Source organism: Linepithema humile, chromosome 3 (genome assembly GCF_040581485.1).
Source record: "Linepithema humile isolate Giens D197 chromosome 3, Lhum_UNIL_v1.0, whole genome shotgun sequence".
Taxonomy (NCBI): Eukaryota; Metazoa; Arthropoda; class Insecta; order Hymenoptera; family Formicidae; genus Linepithema; species Linepithema humile.
Window position 1 is genome coordinate 11,003,043 of NC_090130.1, and position 25,645 is coordinate 11,028,687.

General features: G+C 34.2%; 2 long non-coding RNA genes across 3 annotated transcripts; one reads left to right on the plus strand and one right to left on the minus strand.

Moving 5' to 3' along the window:
- Positions 1 to 1,084: 1,084 nt before the first annotated feature.
- LOC136998893 (uncharacterized) lies at positions 1,085 to 5,290 on the plus strand. Its single transcript, XR_010889412.1, has 2 exons — positions 1,085 to 1,213; positions 4,863 to 5,290. It is a non-coding gene; the product is annotated as an uncharacterized lncRNA (long non-coding RNA).
- Positions 5,291 to 9,155: 3,865 nt separating this feature from the next.
- On the minus strand, positions 9,156 to 11,064 carry LOC105667579 (uncharacterized). 2 transcript variants are annotated; one of them, XR_010888965.1, is made up of 3 exons: positions 10,607 to 11,064; positions 10,068 to 10,489; positions 9,156 to 9,667 (listed from the first exon to the last, which is right to left on the minus strand). It is a non-coding gene; the product is annotated as an uncharacterized lncRNA (long non-coding RNA). The 2 variants fall into 2 exon arrangements; XR_010888966.1 differs by having other exon boundaries at positions 10,068 to 10,222; positions 10,607 to 10,919.
- Positions 11,065 to 25,645: the final 14,581 nt, after the last annotated feature.

A 25,645-nucleotide genomic window follows, 5' to 3' on the forward strand; every position in this document is an offset into this window, starting at 1 on the left:
CAAGGCTTTACACATGTACGCTATACTATACTATATACGCTATAATTCTCCATCTAGTAGGAACCAAAATGGCGGATGAGAATACCTACATATCTAGTGCCTTACTTACTACATCTATGGTCTATGGCTATTTTATTCGCAAACCTGGCGCTACCATAGACTTATATAAATAGACCCAGCGTTCTGTGAGAGGAGTTGTCCGCGTCTTCTAAAGGACAGAATGATACGCAGTAAGGTGCTGTCTCCGTCACTTGCTGGTCTGGAGGGGGAACGTCGACAACGTTGAGGGGAATTAAAAGGCGCGCGTACCGCATGTATAAATGCGGTACGCGCGCCTTTTAATTCCCCTCAACGTTGTCGACGTTCCCCCTCCAGACCAGCAAGTGACGGAGACAGCACCTTACTGCGTATCATTCTGTCCTTTAGAAGACGCGGACAACTCCTCTCACAGAACGCTGGGTCTATTTATATAAGTCTATGGGCGCTACACGCGTAACGTGCGCTACACATTGAACTATATACCATACTGGAACGAGCACAGGCTACCCCCTCCATTCGACAAAACAGTCAGACAAGGCAGTGACTCGGTACCGGATTTCTCTTTCTATCTCGTCTACTCTCGACTAATAGTAGTTGTGAACACGTGACCAAAACTGTTGGTTAGATAGAGAGATCCGGGTCCGAACAGCTATCTCCATCTGACCGGTCGAGAACAAAGGCGTGCTCGTTCCAGTATGGTATATATTTCAATGGCGCTACACGGAACATTTTCATTGACTAACTTTTTTCTCTTTACACTATCTAGCTAGGTCTCCTTATTCTTACTTCGTGGTGTTAACGTATATTGCAGCGGTTGGTTTAAGAATTTATTACACTTAAGTATGAAACAAAGAAAATACCAAATTGCGTTTTTTGTAACTATATTTTGACCTTTATGTTAATGGTGTAATATACAGATGAAGAGTCTAATAAAAAACGAATAAAACTAATTGACAAAAAACTAATGTCATGGTGATTAAACAAACTGTTTCTATGACAATTAATAAATTGTTGCTAATCGCAACTCTATGTCGGTAATCTAGTTCCGATCTTTGCCGGTAATGTCAGTATGTTCTTCCTTGACTCATCAATTGCCACATTATCATCCGTGTTGTCACCTATTATTGTTTGTCGTTATTAATCATTATTACTGCGTATGTAGAAAAAATTAACGGTACATAATTGAAAATAATTAAATGGTTTTGCGAATTTTATTCAATTTGTAATTAGTAATTATATAATTTGCTTTCATTCACTTTATAGGTTAGGAAATTTGTATAAGTAGTTTGCCAGTAAAAATCATATTAATTTATCTTTTTATTTGATAAAATTAAGTTAAAATAAAAGGAACTATAAAAGCCAGAACAAGTTAAAAGTGTTCAAGTTATATTCGTTTAAAATTTCATATACAAACATTTCGACACATTTTATTTGGTCATCTTCGGTGTATTTAAACATATAAATCTATGTCAAAACTAATCGAGACGCAATGCAAACAAATTGAAATTGAAATTGAATTAAATTCTATTGTAAACTTATGAACTTGAAGTATGTCATCTTAGTTATATTTGTTCAACAGAGAAAAATTTTTCGATACAATGTATTACGAAGTTGTCTTATTTGTAATTGTCAAGATATGCATGCATGATTGTAGACGTATAAACAATTGTATAGTATAAACCTCTTGTAGGATGACATCAATTTCTTTTACGAAAGTGAATTACAAACTGTCACTCTTGCGAGTCTATAAAGTATTAATGCTAGTTAATAAAGTTAAAATAATAAAAATTCTTCCTATATAAAAATAAAAAAGAACTAATACCTCATTATCGATACGGTTAACTGTGAACAAAGTATTGTATTCTGATGAGTAAAAACAGTTCCAAGACAACTCTCTCTTGGGTGTGTAATGTGAAAGATGTTAGAAAAATGAGAAGTATTCAAATGGTAATATGTAAGCTATTAAGAAAAAAAGGAGAGAAAGAGAATAACGAGGAAGGCATTTTTTTAAGAGTGAGAAACATCCTGAGAACCGATAGATAGAAGTCTGGTAAGAGTTTGATGTTACTTTGTTAAAGCTCGTATTTTGTCTCTATATGTACCATTTTAGATATTCTTCTTTTGTTGTATGAAGATTCTTTATCCAAAATCTCAACATGTTCCAAGTCAAAATCGTGGTTATATTCTAACTTATGACTAAAAACAACTGAAGGAGAACCAGACCTTTTATTGATATCAGTTGGATGTTCTTTAATTTTTGTTTTCAGTTGCCTTTTTGTCTGACCAACGTATGTAGCCTCACAATCGTGGAAATTTTATAAACTTTTGATGAATTCAAAGTCACCTTTTTATCAGACAAAGTTAAGTTAAATCTATCATTTAATTGTAATAGTAATTCCACCTCTCAGGATTGAAACACCTGAGAAATTCTAGAACTATCTGTCATGAGACTTCAATGATTACATGAGAATCAAAAGTTTCCGATGTTATATTAATATCAAAGGTATCTTTATTTCTGAGGTTATTACAATTCTCATCATTGTTTTGTAAGTTATTGTTATCAAATATGTGATACGAATAATTAATAGGTTTTATTTTAAATTTTATTTTTTTTTTGTTTAGAAATCAGCCAGTCCAGTTTCTTACTTAATTTTTTTCATTTTTGATATGCCATAATTCTTTTGTCTGTCTTGTCCTATAAAAAAAATTCACAAACTAGGTATATTAGATGGTGAGATATTAAATAAGTGTTTATACGTTGAAAATATCGATTCTCACGCGATGTAAGAAAGAATATGCAATGTTTAACTCAACCCATAACATTTTTGTTTACAACCATTAGGTTTAACTTCGATACTTTTCTATAAGAGTCGGTGTTGTAAAAATTCAAATGTTTTGTATTTGAGTATATGATAAAGATGTGATGGTGTTAAACCTATGGTAGATACATTTTTTTTAAATTTAATGCGAAAATGTAAATTAACACTTAGTCTAAATAAATTCATACATGTTTTAAAGCATAGATGTTTTCCAAAATAATGACAATTGTAATTAAGAAACGAAGATCTACGTAAGCTATCTTCTAAAGCTAAAATATGAGGCTTCTAATAAAAACGGAAGTAAGAAATTCTTCACAATTCCATTTGTGAATATCAGAGTTTATGCCAATTTTGAAAAAAAAGAATTTCAGAACAGCTTTTTTTCTGTAATAATAAATTAAATAAATTTATAAAAATTGGTAAGGACATTCTTAAACCAATGAAGCAAAATGGAGTTTATAAAATTTCCTGCCATAATTGTGAGGCCTTTATGTCTGATCAACATACGTTGATCAGACATAAAGGCAATTCAAAACAAGAATTAAAGAATCGAACTGATATCAATAAAAGATTGGTTCTCCTTCAGTTGTTTCTAGTTATAAGGTAGAATATAACCACGATTTTAACTGGAAACATGTTGAGATTTTGAATAAAGAATATATATCTTCATATAGCAAAAGAAGAACATCTGAAATAGTACATATAAAAAGACAAAATGCGAGCATTAACAAAGTGACACCGAGCTCTTACCAGACTCCTATCTATCGGTTTTCAGGATGTTTATCACTCTTTAGTAAAATCTCTTTCGTTACTTTCCTCCTCTCCTTCTTTTTCCTTCCTTTCTTAATAGCTTATTGTACATATTATCATTTAGATACTTCTCATTCTTTTAACATCCTTCACATTATACACCCGGGAGAGAGTTGCCTTGGAACTGTTTTCATTTATCAGAATACAATACTTTGTTTACAATTAACCGTATTGGCAATAAAGTATGTTTTGTTCTTTTTCATTTTTATATAGAAACAATTTTTATTATTTTAACTTCATTAACAGTATTGATACTTTATATATAGATTCGCAAGAATGACTGTTCATGGCTCACTTTTGTAAAAGAAATTGATGTCATCCTACACAAGGTTTATATTATACAATCATTTATACCTCTACAATCATGCGTGCATATCTTGAGAATTACAAAGGCAATTCCGTAATACATTGTATTGAAAAATTTTTCTCCGTTGGACAAATATAACTAGGATGACATACTTCCAGTTTATAATTTTACGACAGACATTAATTCAATTTCAATTTGTTTGCGTTGCGTCTCGATTAGTTTTGATATGTTGACATAGGTTTATATGTTTAAATACACTGAAGATGACCAAATAACATGTGCCGAAATGTTTGTATATGAAATTTTAAACGAATATAATTTGAACACTTAACTTGTTCTAGCTTTTTTAGCCCTTTAGTTTCTCCTATTTTTAGTTCTTTTTTTATTTTAACTTCTTTTTATTTGATAAAAAATTTTTTATTTTATGATAAATTTGATTTGATGAACTTTTTATTTGATGATAAATTAATTTGCAGAATACCTATTTTCTTACCAATTTTAATAAAACTATGTATGATAACTGTTTTTTTTTACTGTACAAAATAAGAAGTTGTAAATTAAAATAATTTAACTCTGCAAGAGAAGTGTTTACATATTTTGATAACAGTATATTTATTTGACATCTTAATGTATAAACAAGACAAAATAATTAACTCGTTAAAATATATCATTGTAAAACTATGCAAGATAGACCATTTTTAACAAATTTTATGATGAACAAGATGAGTAATGAGAAAATGAGTATTGTGCATGTAGTAATTCTATGTTGTAAGTACATTTATAGAAGATAAAAAAATAAAAACTGTTGTTTGATAAATAATTGATTTCTTTTTTATATATTTTGTGTATTTAAAAAACAAATATATTAAAGAATCTTTATTTTTTAGGTACAAACCACTGCAAAAAGGTGTGAATATAAATAATTAGTATTAAATTAGTATATTACAAAAAAGGGGACTAGAAATGAAGTCATCTACTGTGAAAAAGCAAAGGAGTGGTACTCTTTATATCATAGTACCAATGATTATAGGACTCCATATAGGTTGGTTTGTACTTCAACAGCGTTGTGTGCCTGTATCTGAGAGACATGATCATCCTCTAGTTAAATTCTGTAAAAAGTTTTTTACATAAAAGTATGTAATACATATGAATTTTTCAGAGAGAGTTGATTATTATTAAGAAAATACATATTTGTTTTAAATTATAAGTGAAGTAATAAGGCTATTTATTTTACATATATATCAATTAATATGTATAGTTTTATTACCAATAAATAAAAGCTATTACAAGCCACTGAACTATAATACAACTGGAATGGGCGCAATCTATCAAAACCTTTGTTCAGAAACGTGCCGAAAGAGAAGGTATACAGGGTCTTCGAAAAGTCCGAAAACGGTCGAATATTAAAATAATAAAGCATTTTAGAGAAAAATGTTTCAAACAAAAGTTATTTAGTTCGAAGAGGGCTATAAAATGGTGCTATTGGTTTGACCTTGAATAGTCATTTGAAAATCATATAAAGATCATCTCGAATTTCTTAAACGCACGCACGCACGCACGCACGCACGCACGCACGCACGCACGCACGCACGCACGCACGCACGCACGCACGCACGCACGCACGCACGCACGCACGCACGCACGCACGCACGCACGCACGCACGCACGCACGCACGCACGCACGCACGCACGCACGCACGCACGCACGCACGCACGCACGCACGCACGCACGCACGCACGCACGCACGCACACACACGCACGCACGCACGCACGCACGCACGCACGCACGCACGCACGCACGCACGCACGCACGCACGCACGCACGCACGCACGCACGCACGCACGCACGCACGCACGCACGCACGCACGCACGCACGCACACACACACACACGCACGCACGCACGCACGCACGCACGCACGCACGCACGCACGCACGCACGCACGCACGCACGCACGCACGCACGCACGCACGCACGCACGCACGCACGCACGCACGCACGCACGCACGCACGCACGCACGCACGCACGCACGCACGCACGCACGCACGCACGCACGCACGCACGAGATATAAATCCGACCGTGATACATCTCGGATAACGCTGATGCGGGCGGTACCGTAACTTTCAAACCTTATAACTTGACAAATACTTAATAAAAAAATATTTTATTATAGTGTTTTGGAAAGCTTTTGAAGTAAGCTACAAGAATGTGTACAAATATATAGGGTGTTCTATTTAAGAAATTCGAGGTGATCTTCATATGACCTTCAAATGACTATTCAGGTCAAACCAATAGCACCATTTTATGGCTCTCTTCGAATTAAATAACTTTTGTTTGAAACATTTTTTTCTAAAATGCTTTATTATTTTAATATTCGACCGTTTCCGGACTTTTCGAAGACCCTGTATTAGGGATGGGCGATTTTCAAAAATAACTCGATATTTTAATAATCAAGTATAAGAAAAAAAACTCATAAAAATGTCGATTATATTACTAAAAAGAAATCGAAAAATCGATTAATCGTTTTATTTTTCTTTTAATTCCTTTTAATTTATTTTTTTTTTAAATCTTAAACAATATTTATTCTGCAATTTATATATTAATTTTATTTTAATTTCAAATTTATCCACACAACATGCATGTCTTAACGTCGTTCTGTAGACGTCTTTTTTATTACGTCTTTGAGACATTACCTAAAGACGATGTACAGACCATAGAACTTATAGTAAATGGAAGAGGAATAGCGTATCTAAACAATGGGTGGAAAGTGTGAGCAACATCTAAGAGACAGAAGATGTATTTCTGTCCTGCTCAGTGACTTTTCTTCTCTCTGCGCATGTGCCAAGCGAGACGCGGTATTTTAATTGTCGAGTTCTCTGTAACCTCTGCTTTAAAAAATATGAAATAATTGCAAACTATCATATTAAAAAGGAAAAACCATTTAATAAGATATAAGAACAAAAATAGATAACGACACAAAGAATACATAAAAATAAATACAATATGAGATATAATGTTGAAAGAAATATATGATATATGTATATATATAATGGAATTATCAAGAAACTTATAAAAAAGTACTTATAATAGATAATTTATTGATGATAAAAATGTATTATTTTCGAATACTTGTGGCGTATGTATTGTTTTTTTTTCAGCATCACTTGAGAATTTTGCTTCGTGATATAGACGTATTTTAACATATATTTCAATGATACATTTTATCAACTGTATCTTATGATTATCAAAAATATCTTGATTTCTTATATGTTCAAACATAGCATCGTGCGTAAAACTATAATCAATCACAGCATTAAAGACTTTTAACGCTAAAAAATCTTTAATATTTTTTTTAATAAAAATAATATGGTTATTCTGTCTTATAATTTTTTCGCACGCGCTTGTAATTTTTATTACATCTTCCGAGGGAATTGTCAATTTTCCTCTATTTTTAAATGTAATTAAATTTGAGGTATTATTCGTAGATGTTAAAAAAGAGGCACATGTCTCACATATTTTTTTATCACGGGTCATTTTTTTTACTACAAATCCACTGATATATTTTACAACATCTTCTACGTACGAACTAAGAGACCATAACGAAGCTAAATAATCATGGTCAAACATGTCGATAGCAAAAATTGTTTCAGAATCATATGATTCGGTGTATATTGGTTCAGACTCTGAACTTCAGAGTATTTTTTTGTTGTTGAAGGTGCGTACAATATATGAATATCGTTAATTAGGCAATTTCCTTTTTCCGACGCACTAATTTCATGCCTGACCATCAACCTTTTGTATGCTGCTTCAAACTGTTGAGCGTTAGGATTGTTATTGAACCCTCCCCGACTTCTCAGAGCGCTAAAAAATGTTTCCAAATGATCTTGATTAAGTTTAAATGTTAATAAATAATTTAATTTTAATTGTTTTAAAACATTCCACAATTGAAATATATTTTTTAAACAGATAATAAATCCTAGAAAGCCAGTTTTTCTACTACTTCTTAGAATAGATTGATTTTGTACATTTTTTAAATCGCTTATATATTCTATAATTTTATCAACATGAGCTTTTAACTCGTCATAGTTTTTATTCGTTAAAGGTACTTTATAACTCGTTCCTCTTGAAAACTGACTACGCACGTTCAAGATATCAAAAGCGTTATTAAACACCGAGCAAAATTCAGCCGTTTTTTCTGGAGAATGGAATTGCTTATAATTACTTGTGTGCACATATTTGAGGGCAAAACAAACACTTTCACTCAGTGTTTGAGCAGCTAGCTTAACATTCATTCTATTGTTTTGATAGAAAATGTGTTTTTTTGTTAATTTTGTACCAGCACGCAACCCTTCTTCTTCCTCCAGCTTTTGCAGGAGCACAATATCCTGCCAATGGATATCTGCATTTTTACTTTTCATAATTTTTTGATCACCCAAAGTATTTCGAACTAATTTTAACATATGACATGGATCAAAAAAACAAAAGATTTTTTTTTTTCGTTACAGGATTGATAAAATATGGCTTAAAAGCAGTTCCTAATTCAAAATTTGCACCTAAATATTTGCACATATTTATGTTAACGCTAGCTCTATCAAAAGTTACGAAATGCACTTCTACTCCTGTCATTTCTATCAACTCCAGGCATTTTTCTAATAAACTGGCTCTCTCAGCTCCATTTAACGAGTTCAGTAAGAAATATCCTACAGGAATTTTCCAGTGGCCGTTGATCGCGACAAGCATGAAAACTAGGGCGTTTGTTGCTTTAAGTGAATGATCTACATGAAAAGCGTCATTATGATCAACTCCGAAATCAATAAGTCCATAGTATCTTTGTCCGTCATAAGTTACTTGTTGTCGAATCGCTATTTCGTCTATTACGATATTACAAATAATCGGATTATCACTTTTTTCAACTTGACACTTTAGAGCTTCAAATGCTTCTGCAGTAAATCCAGGGCGTCCATTCAATACTGAATACCATTTTCGAATTGTAGAGGGTTCAGGTAAAAGATTACAGAAACTCTTTCGTACGTAATTGTAAGCTTTTGAAGAATAAAAGTTTAACGTAAGAGCAAATGCTCTTAATTCAGGTAAATATTTTTTTTTCTTAGTTTGCTTGCGTTTAAAGATTTCTCGCATTGGGTCAGGTAATTGTGTCTGAAAAAAATCAACGTGTATACGTGATTACATTATTTTATTACGCTTGTGCACTGAAAATTAATCTTATTACTATATACAATTTTTTCAAAGGTTGTATTCATAGTCCATTTTTATTCTTAGATTATCTTAAATACTGTCTTAAGATACTAATATGACTTTTTAATCGATTCATAGCATTTTAAGATCATATTTAAAACAATCTTAAATATAAGAACGGATTATGAATACTGTCCAAAATGTACCATTAAGCAATCGACAGCATTATCTGATATGAAATTCTTCTTCTTGAGGTGATCTATTAAGTCTTTTATAGTTTTAAGACGCTTTTTCAATCTACCAGTAGTTTGTTGTAATGTTAAAATTTGTCTTCTTTGTTTCTTTACTACCAGCTTTGCTAAATTAAAAGCTCTCTTAGCTCTTCGTGGTGTAGCTAAATGTGGTGTCTTAATATCACCAATATAACGTGGTTCATTATAACGTGGAGAGTTTGGAGGAGTTACATTTATCAATGAAACTACATCAATGGTACCTGATAAATAATAATAATTAGTGAAACTATTTTCTCATGTAATGAATAATTAAAGCTTGCATCAGATTATGCAACTTGTTGCAGCAATTCACAAGCGATCTAATAAATTACTAGTATACACTATAGGTCTGTTCTTTATAGCTGAACTGGCTGTACTAGTTCAGAGTTTATCTTTTTCCTTCCACATTGGAAGGAGAAAGATAAACTCTGAACTAGTGCAGCCAGTTTAGCTATAAAAAACAGACCTTATGTGTTGTATGGTTCATTTTTAGTAATTTACTAAATCACTTGCGAATTGCTGCAACAAGATGCATAGTCCAATGCAGATTTAAGATTTTACTTGTGAATATGAAATGTTAAAGTGATACTTCATAAATCATGACACATTTAAAAAACTCACTGTGATGAATTTCTTCTTCATCTGGAATTAGTTCATTCAAATTTTCATCAGCTATATGTTGAATTGAAGTATATGCTTCCTCTTCACAGATATTTACCATTTTGTTCCGTTTTATATCAATTTCCTCATGTTTGCAATCTTTATCATTATGGCTCCTAAAATTATGTTTTATATATATAACTAAATCAAATAATTTGTTTTACATAATACAGTTTGTCTTTTCATGTACATATCTTTTTCTACTTTTGATATAGTAAATAGATGGTATGCTTCTATTTTTTAAAACTTTATTTTTTGTTGTGAGAAGATAATCTTTTTCTGTGAAGTGATTTGAGCATAAAAAAGTGGAAGTTTTGAGAACAACTTCATCAAAATTACAAAATTTTAGCCATTCTGGTCTTATTTGCACATTATTTGGAAATCTGCAAAAATTGGAATGTAATTTTATTTAACCTAAAATATCATGCAAGCATAAAACACATGTATTTATTAGAAGCTGTTATTATTAATATTAGAAGCTGTGAAATACATTTACTTACTTGTGATAAGATACTGTTTTGTCACGATTACCACATAAAACACAATATCGAACCATTTTACATTTAAAATTAACGATCTCGTACACAGAAAACAACAAATCACAAAAAACTGTGAAAATTGATGAAAATATTACGATCATGTGTTGTTCTAAAATCTGAAATTTTGATTGGTGGAACTTGGTCATGCGCATAGAGAAGAATAGTCATTGAGTAGGACAAAAAGATACTTCTGTCCTTTAGATCTTGCTCACAGCTCGTCACCCCGTATTCCTCTTCCATTTACTATAAGTTCTATGGTACAGACGTCTGACTGATCTTTTGTAAGACATCACTAAAAGGATTTATAAAGTCGTCTGCTATGGGAATTCTGGGAGAGATGCATAACCTACAATTTCATTCAGTTATGCTTAACTTCGATCGGTGAATGATCCTATTTATGGAGTAGATAGTTTGACTCAAATAATTTTTTTTAATTGATAAAAAAATAAGCCACAAGTAAAATCATCCTCCGATCTAGACAGGGCATTAATTGTAGAGTGCTTGAATGAAATATTGTAAAACGAAGGGCTTCAAGGAATCCAAGTTGATGAGGCGATGGACTGTCAGGTAATAATAATAAGGTAATATAAGGTAATTTGAAACTATAGTTTATATTTTATATTGTAAAATATCTAGTTTAATTCCAAGGATATCGATTAGTCAGGAAATAATAAAAGGGAAATTGGAAACTATCGATGGCACTCATGTATGAAAATGAACTTTTATAAACTTTATTATCAAATAAGTTATTAAATACACTACAAATAATATCTCGCAATATAATACAAAGATTTTAATACTAGATCTCGTTTAATGAGCACACGCGAGAAACTTCGAGATAACAGTATCACGATACAAATCAGAAAAGCGTCCGAACGATCGCGCGTCTCCCGAAACAAGACAATCGCTTAGTTACAGCTTTTCGCATCAACTTCCGTGTTTACATCTTCCTTGGTAACGCATTTCGCAACTTAAACCAAATTCTTAATACAATTGAAATGCGCGCTCACACATGAATGCAAATAGCTTGAATTTACAACCAATCAGAAATCATTAAATCTTTACACATTCAGCCTACAGAGTACGCCATCTTCTGACCGAATACGCATGACATAAAAGTTACCATTAAAAACTTTACAGTTCGGCCAGCCTGAAAATGTCATTCGTCTCGAATAATTAAAAAATTAAAAAAAAAATAAAAATTTCAATAAACATTTATAATATAAATTAAATTACAAGATAATACTAATTAAACCGAAAAAAGAAAAATAAACCTTTTTAAAACAGCCAGTTACAAAAGAATCGATAATAAATACCTTAACTGAGAAATATTGAAAATTTCTTTCACACATTCATTTATCGCTAATAGTTTCACTATTTACAATGGGTTTCATCCAAGGCTTGATTCTGTCAGGGGACAAAATAGAATTATATGGCCTAGGAGAAAGATTGAAACCTGATATATCGGTAATGACATATCTATTATTATTTAAAACTTTAGCCACTTGGTAAGAACCTTTATACTTTGGTTTAAATTTTTTATTTTCACCTGGCTTAACAAAAGTATCTCTTATAAGAACATATTCCCCTTCTTTATATTGAGATGGTTTTGTATGATGTTTATCATAATATATTTTATTATAATTTTTAATTTTGTCAATGGCTTCTAAAGCAACTTGACGATTTGTCTCTCTTTCCGAACAAAAATCCAATTCAGTCTTTGAAATTTCTTTCAAAAAATCAACTAAATCTGCATCAGCATGATTCTTCTGATCATAACCCAGAAGAAGCTTTGACGGAGACGTCTGTTGCGCCTACTTCGGTAGCGGTAGGCGCTGCGTAAAGATTCGGGATTCGCCGTGCTGGTCAAGGGGGCTTTGACTCGGAGAGTTTAGAATAATTAAGCACTTCTGAATAGATAGAATAACTTTTATTTGGTATCTTCTTATTACACTTGTCACCTCACTTATTCGGCGACCGTACTACCGTGGTTACGCGTGTACGCGACATGTCGTGCTTCGTCCGGAACTTTGCTGATAAAAACCCGCGGCGCCTTGTGTGCCGCCTTAATTTATACGGATCAGTATTTGGAACACAATGAGACTTGAACTATATCGATCCATTGTGTTACCAAAATGCTGATCTGTTTAACCTACTTTAGACGCAAGTGACACTCGGGCTTCTAAGAACGAGTGCTCGCGTCAGCGCCTAATTGTTTAATAATTAAATAACTTTTGTCATAGGATTCTCAAGAAGTGGCCTCGATTAATGGCCTTCTAAATGTTTATTATTGTTATTGCCTAATTAACCTATAATTATTACGTTGTGGTCTTTCGACACACAACACGTCTTTAATGAAGAATGAAAAGTATTATTGATTACGTATTGGACTGAGTCAAGACATGCATGCCAATCTTGCAAATCATCAATTAACTTTTGTAAAGAAGATTTCAAGAAACGGTTTACTCTTTCTACTAAACCATTTGCCCAAGGGGCAGTGACAGCAATCAAACAATGTTTGATTTTTCTTTCTTTAATAAAAGATTCAAACTCGAGTGGAGTGAAAACAGTTCCATGATCTGAAACAATTAATTTTGGATTTCCAAAAATCTGAAATAAATTTGCCAAATGTTTAATAAGTTCTTTTGAACCTGTAGACATAACGGGAAATAACCATGTAAATCTGGTAAAAGCATCGACTACCAAAAATATATGCTTAAAACCCTGTTCAGATTTATTTAAAGGACCAAAATAATCCATATGAATTATTTCAAACGGAGTGGAAGAACTTTCTGTGATTTGCATCTCACCTTCACGAGAGTTTGGCGCCGTATTTGCCAAAAGACAAACAATACAATTATCAATATGATTTCGAACGCGTTTACGCAACAAAGGAAACCAGTAATTTTCGATAATTCCTTGGAATGTTTTTTCCATACCACAATGTGACATTTCATCGTGATACACACGTATTACATTTTGAATCATTGATTCTGGTACATAAAATCGAGACTTGTTTGGCCCTTTTCTGAAAACTAAACCGTTTATCAATTCAAATTTTTCATGATCTGTATGTTCAAGATCCTCAGCAATCGATTTAATATGTGAATCACTTAATTGTCGATATTCAAGTTCACGTTCAATAGGTAAAGATGAAATTAAAGAAACTACTCTACTTAGAGCGTCCACATGAGTCATTTTAACTCCAGGTCGATGAGAAACAGTAAAGTTGTACACTTGTAATCTCAAAGTCCATCGAGAAATACGAGGATTTAAAGGCGCTTTATTTAAAGCATACACAATCGCATAACAATCCGTAACAACCGTAAACTGAATTCCATATAAATATATGTGAAATCTCTCGATAGCTTTTACCACTGCTAACATTTTAAGCTCAAAACTGTGGTAACGAGATTCAGTATTATTAGTCGTCTGACTGAAAAAAGCCACCGGAGCCCACAACCCCTTTCTTGTTTTTGCATGAGAATTGCCGCTAAAGCAATCGAACTCGCATCCGTATGTAATTGCGTTTCAGCCAACGGATTATAAAGACGCAAAACCGGATAAGAAGTCAATGCGCATTTAAGAGATTTGAAAACTTGACGACATGCAGCATCAAAATGGAATTTAACCGTTTTACGCATTAAATTATGTAAGGGTCTGGCTGTGAGAGCGTAATTCTCTATAAATTTCCGAAAATAATTTGTAAGACCAAGAAATCGTTGAAGTTCAACTAATTTTGTTGGTTCTGGAAAATTATGAATCACCTCCGTATGACGCGAACTTAAAGTTATGCCAGAAGCAGACACAATATATCCAAGATACTCAATTGTATTCTTGAGAAATAAACATTTTTTATAATTAAGTTCAAACAAATATTTCTTAAAAAGTAAAAGAACCTTATGCAAAACTAACAAATTCTCATTAACCGATAAAGTAGGAATCAAAATATCATCAATGTATACAATTACTTTATCGTTACGTAGAAGAGGCTGTAAAATATGTACAGTTCTTCGCTGAAATTCCGCGGGAGATTTACAGAAACCAAACGGCATTCGATTATATTCATACTACCCGTCCGGAGTGGCAAAAGAAAAAAATTTTGTGTGCTCCGGATGGATTTTTATTTGATGAAAACCATCCTTGAGATCCAACAATGTAAAAACCGATTTATCAGAAAGCCTGGCCAGACAATCCTCAATAAGCGGAAAAAGAAATTTTTGTTTAACAACTCGATCATTCAAAGGACGTAAATCAACACATAAACGCAAAGTTCCATTCTTCTTACGAACAGGAACGACACGCGCGCAATATGGAGATGTACTTATTTTAATAATATTACGTTTTAAAAAATCGTCAATAATTTGACGAATCTGTAAACGCTCCGACCAAGCGAAACGTCGCGGCGCATAAGCATATGTCGATTCATCTTTTAAATTAACTTTAACAAAATAGTCATTGCTCGCAAGAGAAACAGTTGTATTTTTAATTTCTTTAATTAAATGACTTTCTGATCTACATCTGCACCAAAATCAGTTTTAATATCCGAAAATAACGCATCTTCAGTTAACGATGCATCTTCAAATACATCCGCCGAAGCAACCTTATTAAATAATTTTAATCTATCGTCTGAAAAATTATTAGACGGATGATAACAGACCGATATTTCATTCTTTACAATAAAATCACGACCAATTATTAAATCAGCAAAATGTGTATCTTTTTCAAAAACAAGTAAATCTATTTTTCCATTGAAACTTGGAAGAGACTCTAAATTAATCAAAGTCGAAATAGACCCGAGAATAGGAATTGGATTTCCAGAAACCGACTGATAAGAAATTAGCGGTTTAAAAAGAAACGGGACTACCGGTGTCAAGTAATGCAGACAAAGTACAAGAAATATTATTTAAAGCAACGACCTTAAGAATTGAATCCTTCGTATCCAACCTTAGGGGAAGAGCTTCTCTTACGGCAGCAACAGACGCCGATGTATCTTCTGAAGAGTCCACTGCAGCGACAGGATTGGAGGGAGGGGAATTTGTTGTCTTCTGCTGCTCCTTTCTTGTAAGCTTGAAACAATTGTCCTTTACATGACCACGAGTACGGCAATACACACAGAAAACGTCTTTTGAATTCTCATCTTTATGAGCTTTTGAATCCGATTTAACGGAAGAAGCACTACTGTCTTTAACCTTTTCTGACTTATGCGAAATCGGAGGAGATTTTCTTTGCGAATCACTGTAAGTCACTGTAATTTTATGCATCTTCTGCAAAAAAATATCCACTGTATCAGCTTCCAAGGAAGAAGCAACTCCACGCAAAGAACGGCTTGTAATTCCAGTGATTAAATATTGAATTGCGTTGCTATCTGACAAATTCAAACTTTACATTAACACCAATTTATCGGTGGCGTAATCTTGAAACGATTCCTTTGAAAATAACCATTTTCGGGCTTTTACTTTCTGCATTATTACTTGCAGTAAAACTTTCTTTTCAAATCTTCGAAGAAGAGCACGTTTAAATTCCGACCAAGATTCTAACACTGAATCTGGACACAAATCAAACCATCGGCGCGCTGATTTCACGAGCTTGCTTGTCGCAGCCAAATATGTAATTTCAGATGAAACTCCATGTATTCTCGAAGCATGTTCAACTCTTTGCACCCAAATGTTCACGTCCTCATCTTCTGAACCACCAAAATTTGGAATTTGCGAAGAAAGTAATTGCACTGCTTGAGCTGGCAAAACTGACGAAAGAGTAGAGCGACGCGACGAATCAGGAGCGTCAATTCGAATCTCTTGCACCGGCGACGTCGCACGCGACACCGAATGATGTACTTGATTTGAAATGTCCGGAAATTGATTAGCACCACTATTTTTAAGAGTCAATGAAGCAATTAATTGATGCATTTCTTGTTGTTGACGATCCAATTGTTATTTCATAAAATCTTGTTGAACTCGCAATTGTTTTTTAAATAATAAGCACAATTGTGAAAGAGAAAAATCTGATGATGCTCCTTGGCAACCCCCTGTTATTTCGGCACTTGTTTTCTCGCAGTGAGTTGTTGCCATCTCGTTGCTAGTCGAATCCAAAGGTGTAACACCTGACAAAGGAAGATCGGGACCTAAATTTTCAGAAAAATCTAGTAAGATTTCGATGCATTTTTTCTTTGTGTTTGCAGGATGTAGTCCATATTTAACGATCTCGCTCCGGAGCCCTTCGAGCGTCATCGATTCAAAATGTTTACGATCCATAGCGATCTTCTATATAATGCACTACGGTAAAAGTTTCAAATCAAAACACAGTGTGACCGCTAATCGCAAAAGTCCGTGTTTCACTACAACACGAAACGAGCAGAAAAAGCATAACCGTTGAAAGTCTAAGAACGCACTGCTCCAAAAAAAGTTCACTGACACACGAAAAAAGAGCGCACACACGCGAAAACCGTATTCTTGCGGACCGATTATATTTATCTATCCCACTTCTGAAGATTAATGACTGTAAGATATCTAGTTTAATTTCAAGGATATCGATTAGTCAGGAAATAATAAGAGGAAAATTGGAAACTATCGATGGCACTCACGTATGAAAATGAACTTTTATAAACTTTATTATTAAATAAGTTATTGGCAGAATGCGCGAGGTTGAACGAAGGACAGCCTTAGTCAGTCCACAACCGACCTCCTTTCTTAGTACAAATATATATCACTCTATCACTGCGCACTCTTAGTTATCTAATTCTTAATTCTATATCCTATCTCTAAATATTTAACACTACTTGGTAATATTCTATATAACACTCTAACATTAGATGAGACATCGACGACGGTCTTAACATAAGTAAGTAAATGTGGCGCAGCTACGCTGTATATATAAAAACTAAAAACAAAAGAAAAACTCTTAATAGTATAAGAGAGAGAAGAGGGAAACCACACGTCATCTCTCTCTCTCTTCTAAAGGCCAGAAGATGTCTTCACTCTAACACTCCCTCCTCTTCTGGTCTTGGCTCCTCGATTTCTAGCTCAAGGGAGTCTGAAACAAATAACACAAATTCTACGACTCTGAATTTAATGTAACTCATAATATATTTAATAATTTTTCTCTGAAATAAGTATGTAATGGGGCCGGTAGAGGTTTTGTCAGAATATCAGCTGGATTCTCATTTGTATTAATCCACCTTACCCTAACTTGATTGCTCAACACACAGCTCTTTATATAATCTCCATGTGTTTCTGCTATATGTCTTTTATTTCCTGTTAATTCTCTTTCTTCGAGTTTTCTCTGAATCTCTGAAAGTTCGTCATCAAAATTTTTTAACCTGTGTGATCCATCCATTTGAGTGCTTGCTCCAGCTGATTTGTTATCGCACCAGATTGTCACTGGGTAAAAGGTTTTCCCAGTAATGTCTCTTATGGCTTTGTCCAAGGATACTATTTCTTGACAAGCTTCACTCATGGCGAGATATTCCGCCTGACAGGTAGACAGACTTATGTGGGACTGTTTGTAACTTCTCCATGATACAGCATTTCCATAGAGTTTTATTATGTATCCTCCTGTTGATGTTGAATCCTCACAATCCTTGAAGCTTGCATCTGCGTAAGCTTCTAATTGTTCTTCTTTTGCTCTGAACGTTAGTTCCATCTCTGTGGTTCCTCTTAAATAGCGAAAGATCCTTTTTACGTCTTTCCAATCACTTTCCTTGGGATCCTTTTGTCTTCGGGATAAATAATTTACTGCAAAAGCTATGTCTGGTCTCGTAGCTCTGGCTAAGTAAAGCAGGCATCCAATAGCTTCTCGGTAAGGTGCTTTACTAGGAGTTGTAGTCTCTTTCAGTCTTTCTGGATTTTTATTTTCTTTATTTTTCATCTGTCGTGTCACCATTGGTGTATTCTGTGCTTTGCTCTCTTTCATTTGAAACCTTTCTAGTATATTTTCTGTAAACTCCGATTGGCTCAGTGTCATAACTCTTGTTTTTCTATTTCTCTGGATTTTCATTCCTAGGTATAATTTAGGTTCTCCTAGATCTTTCATTCGGAATGTGTTACATAAACTAGTCTTGATTTGTTTCATTTTCTCTGTGTTATTACTTGCTAGTATGATGTCGTCAACATACAATACTAGCAATACAACTTCTCCATTTTTCCTCCAAGTGAATAGACATGGATCATTTATATCTTTCTCTAGTCCCAGTTTCAAAGCCTCCTCTGTAAACCTCTGATTCCATTTCTTCGGACTGATCTTTAATCCATACAACGTTTTCTTTAGTCTGCACACTTTATTTCTTTTGGTACTATCATTGACTTCGATTCCTTCTGGAATTTCCATAAATATGTTGTCATCCAACATACCATTGAGAAATGCAGTTTTCACATCCAGTTGTATTGCTTCCAAGTCATATTTATTTATAATGGCCAGTGCTGATCTAATAACTGACAGGCGCGAAACTGGTGCATAGGTTTCACATATCTCGTACTCATTTTTGTCTTTGAAACCTCTAATTACAAGTCTGGCTTTAAATTTTTCTTGACCATTTTCTTCATTTTTCTTCTTGAACACCCACTTGGAATCAATGATGTTTATTTTCTTACAATTAGCAGATTTTGTTGGTCTATTTACAATTTCCCAAACTTTATTTTCTGTCATTGAATTTAGCTCTTCTCTTATCGCTCTTATCCATTGTTCTCTGTTTGGCGATTCCATCGCTTCTCTGTAATTTGTTGGGTCTCTGTTGACACTGGCTAAATTTGCATGTACTATTTCATCTTCAGTCCGCTTATCAATTTCCTCTGTCTCAATACTCTGAATTCTGTAAACAAAATCTGGATCTCTCTGAGGATTGCCTTTTGTTTTCCTATCTGGCAATTTTCTAGTTTTCGATTCCTTTTCTTGGTTGGCTTTCCTCTTTAGGGGTCTGCCTCTTCTTTTTGTCGTGTATTCTAGTTCATCTATTTGTTTTGTTTCTGAATCAACTGAGTGATCCTCTCGTCTCTCTGTTATTTTATCTTGTTCCTCCACAATTTCCTCTCTAGATTCTTCAATTTCTATTTCAGTTGATTCAGCTATTTTAGCCACATTCTTGTAGACTAATTTTTCGTTGCACTTTACATGCCTAGAATTTAAGAATCTTTGTGTCTGTGGATGCCACAGCAAGTAACCTGTTGACGTATATCCCACCAGAATAGCTTTTATTGCTCTCTCTGAAAATTTATTTTCTGGGACTGGAATTTTTATGTACGCCTGACATCCAAATCTTCTCAGTTCTTCTACGTGGCTTTTCACCTTGGGATTAATTTTTGACAAAGGTGTTTTGAATTCAATACCTTTATGTGGTGTCCGGTTGTAGATATGTACTGCCGCTTCGGTTGCAAAAATCCACATTGTTGATGGTAGTCCTGAGTCAATCATGAGGGCTCTGATTTTTTTCTGAATTGTTTTATTAAATCTCTCTGCTGTGCCATTCAACTCTGGAGTATATGGTGGTGAAAAATCACCACTGATTCCTTCTTTTTTCATTATTTCTGCAAATTCTCCTCCTGTAAACTCTGTACCGTTGTCTGCTCTGATAAAGCATACTCTTTCATTCTTTTCAGACAGATTTCTTATGTGTGTTAAATATCTTTCTAGACATTGGCCGGATTCACTCTTTTGTTTCACACTGTAAGCTTTTGCATACCTAGTATAATCATCAATGAATACTATGATATATCTGTTCTTTCCCGGGAATGACTCCGGTGAGATCTTGCCCATCGTGTCTACATGTATTGTGTGTAGTGGTCTATCTGATCTACTTCTCTGATTTTTAAAAGGAAGATTCTCCATCTTAGCCAGAACACACGTTTCACAGTCTAATATTTCTCTGTTAAATTTGATCTTTTTCAACTTATCTTCGTACTTTTGCATTTGTCTCATATATTCTAATGACGTGTGTCCCAGCCTCAGGTGCCAAATCATTCCTTCAGATGGTTTGTATTTAGTATTTTCATTATTTTGTTTCTCTGCATTATTTATTAGTTTATTTGTCTCTGTTTCTGGTATAACATTATTTAGATCCAAAATTTTCCTATTTAATTCCTCACTCCAAATTCCAGTCTCTGTTTGATTTTTCTCCTTTGTTTCTATGTTTTCCGTGATTTCCTGTACTTTCTCCCTCCCAACCTCAGGCGGTCTCTGTATGTCTATTGTACTTTCTGAATTCCCTTGGTCCGTCTGAGGTTGTGACAGGAAATCTTCTAGAGAAACTAGATTTGCAGTTACTCTGTACTTATTGCTTTTGTTCTCTGTATCTTCAGAATTATCTACTTCAAAATCTATTATCCAGTTCGGTTTTACGTAATTTCCCGTTATATATTCTTCCCCATTTTCTTTATTAAAGATTTTTACTTCCGTGTTATCTAGATATATACCATAACCCGCTTCTGCAAATTTTCTTAGTGACAGTAAGTTATCTGATATTCCTGGTGCTGCTATTACGTTGAATAGAAAAATCGTTTCGTTTGTTATGCTTGATTTTAAATGTAAGTTTCCTTTTCCATCTATTTTTATATTTGCTCTTTTGTTTTTATTTGCACTCCGAATTTCTTCTCCTATTGTTTTGATAAAATTTTTGAGCAGTAATCCTTTACTTACTATATGTTCTGTTGCTCCTGAGTCAGCTATAAAACTAATCTTTTTGTCAGTTTGTTTTGTTATGTTATGCTTACCTGCAATCTTAGCTGTTGAGTTTTTCGGTTGGTTTTTCTTGTCATAAGGATGGTACCTACTCTGAACTTTATTTCCTCTACCTCTGAATTTACCTCTACCGCTATCTTTGCTTCTGTTTAATATGTTAATATTTGAGTTATTTTTAATAGGTTCATACCTTTGAACTTTGTTCGGGCAATTGTCGCCCTTATGGTCTGTGATCATATTGCACACATAGCAGAACCACAGACCATAAGTCTTCAATGGACAATCAGATTGCCAGTGGCCTATTTTGTTGCAACGATAGCATTTTATGTCCCCTGTGCTCTGATGTGATGTTCCTGCTCGTGGCTCCGTCCTCTGAATCATATTTGCTCTGGCCTCTGTATTTTGTCTTGTTGCTTCTATCTGTAAGAGACAAGTCTTCATTTGTTCAATGGTCATTTCTGGACCTGTTTGGCCTTTTACAATATATGCCGTTCTCAGCTCCGGGCTGGAGTCAGACACTGCATTGTAGAAGGCAGCTCTTATTTCTTTTTCAGTTAGTTCTATTTCGGAATTGCAAATTTCGTATTCTCTTATGATATTGTCGAATCTATCGAAGAAATCGACCGCTTTTTCTTTTTGTGACTTTTTAATGCTATAGAGTTTTTGTCTTACAGTAACGTGCGTCATGTTTGTCTCTAGTCTCTTAATTTCTTTAATTTTTAGTAATATGTCTTTGGGGTCTTTTAATTCTATGATTTTTTGATGGTATTTAGAGTCGAGTCTATTTATTATAATGTCTCTAATGATATTTTTTTCTTTCATTGTTTTCTCTGAATTGTCATTATTATTATTATTATTTAATACTTCTAATAAATCGTTCGCAGCTAATTCTGAATTTAAGGAATCTAACCAAAGATCTAGATTGCTTTTAGTTGTCAGTTTGTAATCTCTTTTAATATTAAATTTTCTTTGTATATTGCATTCTAAAGTTTTATTTAAATTTGCAAAGGTTTTAGTCATTTCATTTAGTGATTGCATATGAGTAATATTCTCGGTATTATTTGTTTGATTTTGAATTTCTGACCACTCTGTATTATTTGGTTCGATAGCAGTAGAGTGTATAATTTCTGAGATCTCTGTATTTGTTGGTACTTCTCTTACTTTCTCTGAAAGGGTGCGGACGTCGGCTAGACAGGTCTCGGTCACTTTTTTTAGGTCCTTTCCTATTTGTTCTTGTGCTTTTATTGATGTTATGAGGGTCTCCATCCCTTCATACATTTTTTGCACGTATGTGCCTAGTTTTGTAGTTGCTTCAGTTTGTTGTATAAGTAATTTTACCATTGTGTTTAGTATGGCCTTGTTTTCATCTTGTGTCTCTGTAATTTCGGTTAATATGATTAGCATGTAGATTATATTCTCATTAATGTTTGGACTTACGAACAGCGTACATGTTATATGTCCTTGGACATATTACCACATACTTATGGATCCATATTCTTGTTCTCTTTCTCCACAATTTTTATTTATTGTGTGCGAATAGTAAGTTAGGAAATAAATTTACCTTTTGTTGTTTTTTGAAGTTTGGTCGTCTTTTTTCCTTCCCTTGCCCTTCCATCTCTGAATATATATCTCTGCTTCCTGCCAAACATTACTCTTTGTTATTTTACCTTATTTCGCACACGTGAATATTGCTTTGTACGACAAATCAATATTCTGATCTTTTGTATTTACCGCCTGCACTCATATACTCCCTCCCAAACCGACTAGTCGTACTACGATTTTGCCGTTACTTAATGGGTGGGGGTGATCACTTACATGAGTACAGTCGGTTCACACTGATCTTTTAATTTATTTAAATTCTTTGATAGTTCTTATATTAATAAGATATAATTTCTCTTTATTAAGTTCTCTGTATAATTTCTCTCTTTCTCAAATGATTTCGCGCGTCACGCGCAGGATGCTATATAGTTTATACCACTACACGCCCTGCGTTTTATGGTTCCGGTGCATGTACACTATTAGTCCGTTTACACCGGAGAATGACATACACTGGCGCCGCGCTTCGTCACTGCACAGCATTCATTTCTATTGCTTGATCGATTGCGATTCTGCATATATTTTATGGCTATGGCTGGACCACGTGACTTTGTTTCCCGCCAAGTACCGGACAGTTCATGCAATTGTTTTCTTTAGAATTTATCTTAGATATATTTACTATTTTGATCTATTTTTGAGACACGTTTTCTTTGCGACACAAGCGTGATTTTCTAAATTTCTTGGAATTCTGAGATTGATACAATATCATTCGTTTTTACATGACATGTCCGGTCTCTTATAGTTCCGCCCCTCTCTATTTTCCTTTGACTAGCACCTGCTTAAATATGTACTTACGGTTTCTCTGAAGGAACTCTTAATTTCTTGTTCACCAAGTGACTGGGCTCATAACCTGGCAGAATGCGCGAGGTTGAACGAAGGACAGCCTTAGTCAGTCCACAACCGACCTCCTTTCTTAGTACAAATATATATCACTCTATCACTGCGCACTCTTAGTTATCTAATTCTTAATTCTATATCCTATCTCTAAATATTTAACACTACTTGGTAATATTCTATATAACACTCTAACATTAGATGAGACATCGACGACGGTCTTAACATAAGTAAGTAAATGTGGCGCAGCTACGCTGTATATATAAAAACTAAAAACAAAAGAAAAACTCTTAATAGTATAAGAGAGAGAAGAGGGAAACCACACGTCATCTCTCTCTCTCTTCTAAAGGCCAGAAGATGTCTTCACTCTAACAGTTATTAAATACACCACAAATAATATCTCGCAATATAATACGAAGATTTTAATACTAGATCTCGTTTAATGAGCACACGCGAGAAACTTCGAGATAACAGTATCACGATACAAATCAGAAAAGCGTCCGAACGATCGCGCGTCTCCCGAAACAAGACAATCGCTTAGTTACAGCTTTTCGCATCAACCTCCGTGTTTACATCTTCCTTGATAACGCATTTCGCAACTTAAACCAAATTCTTAATACAATTGAAATGCGCGCTCACACATGAATGCAAATAGCTTGAATTTACAACCAATCAGAAATCATTAAATCTTTACACATTCAGCTTATAGAGTACGCCATCTTCTGACTGAATACGCATGACATAAAAGTTATTATTAAAAACTTTACAATATTAATAATTTTTTAACCTATACAGGATATCCCATTTTAAATTACGCACCTGAATATCTCGTCAGGGGAGCCACCAATCCGAAAATAGCCCTTACAAAAGTTGTTGGGTTCAGAGGGGGACATCGGATGGTGATTTTCAATTTCACCTTGACCTTGACCTTCAAGGTCATTTGAAGATCAAATCGAATTTTTAAAATAGAAACCCCTATTTTTGACTCCGGATTTGGAAAGAGTGCAAAATTTTACGTTTAGATGGGTACTTAAGGCTCTTCTTTGGAATCACCTTCAGAGGTTATTTCAAGGACAAAATATTTGAAATTACGCACCTGAATATCTTGTCGGGGAGCCACCAATCCAAATAACCTTTACAAAAGTTGTTGGGTTTGGAGGGGGACATCGGATGGTGACCTTCAATTTCACCTTGACCTTGACCTTCATTGGTGATGGTCATTTGAAGGTCAAATCGAATTTTTTAAATAGAAACTTTAAAGTTATGTTAAGAGTCGAAATGACCTTTAAAGATCATTTCAAGGTCGAACCGCTTACAAGTCTAGCATGACCTGAAAACCAAAATTTCTCGAAGCGAAATATGCGGGTTAATAGCAACCATAGCCAACACGGCAAGAAATCGTGGATCGTCTCGTTCAATTACCATAATACGACGACGTCGCCTTACAACAGGTTGCTGTCTCTCGCGCCTTTCGATGAATGCAATCGCTCTGTCATTTGGGTGATGATCTCTGCCCGGGAAGCGCTCACGATACAATCGTGCTGCCGCTCGGTAATTACCACGACACTCGCCAAGGATCATGAAAATGTCAACAATCTCATTTCGTGTGCAGACTGGCATATTTAGTAGAAAACAATGAACGTTTTATTCAACAAGAACAAAAGCGCAGCCCGTATTAACATAGTAGCACTTGAAGTTTTACAATTTGAGATATCCCATTACAACAATTTGTCATGAAATACACGCTGATAGTATCAAACATCGACAAAGAAAACAATTTTAACGCAACCGCACAGCTCAAAGAACCACAGTGTAATGAGTGTAACCACATTTTGTAATGAGAACAGGCTTCGGCACATTCTTCACATTTACATTAATTTTTTTTGTGCTAATAACGTTTAG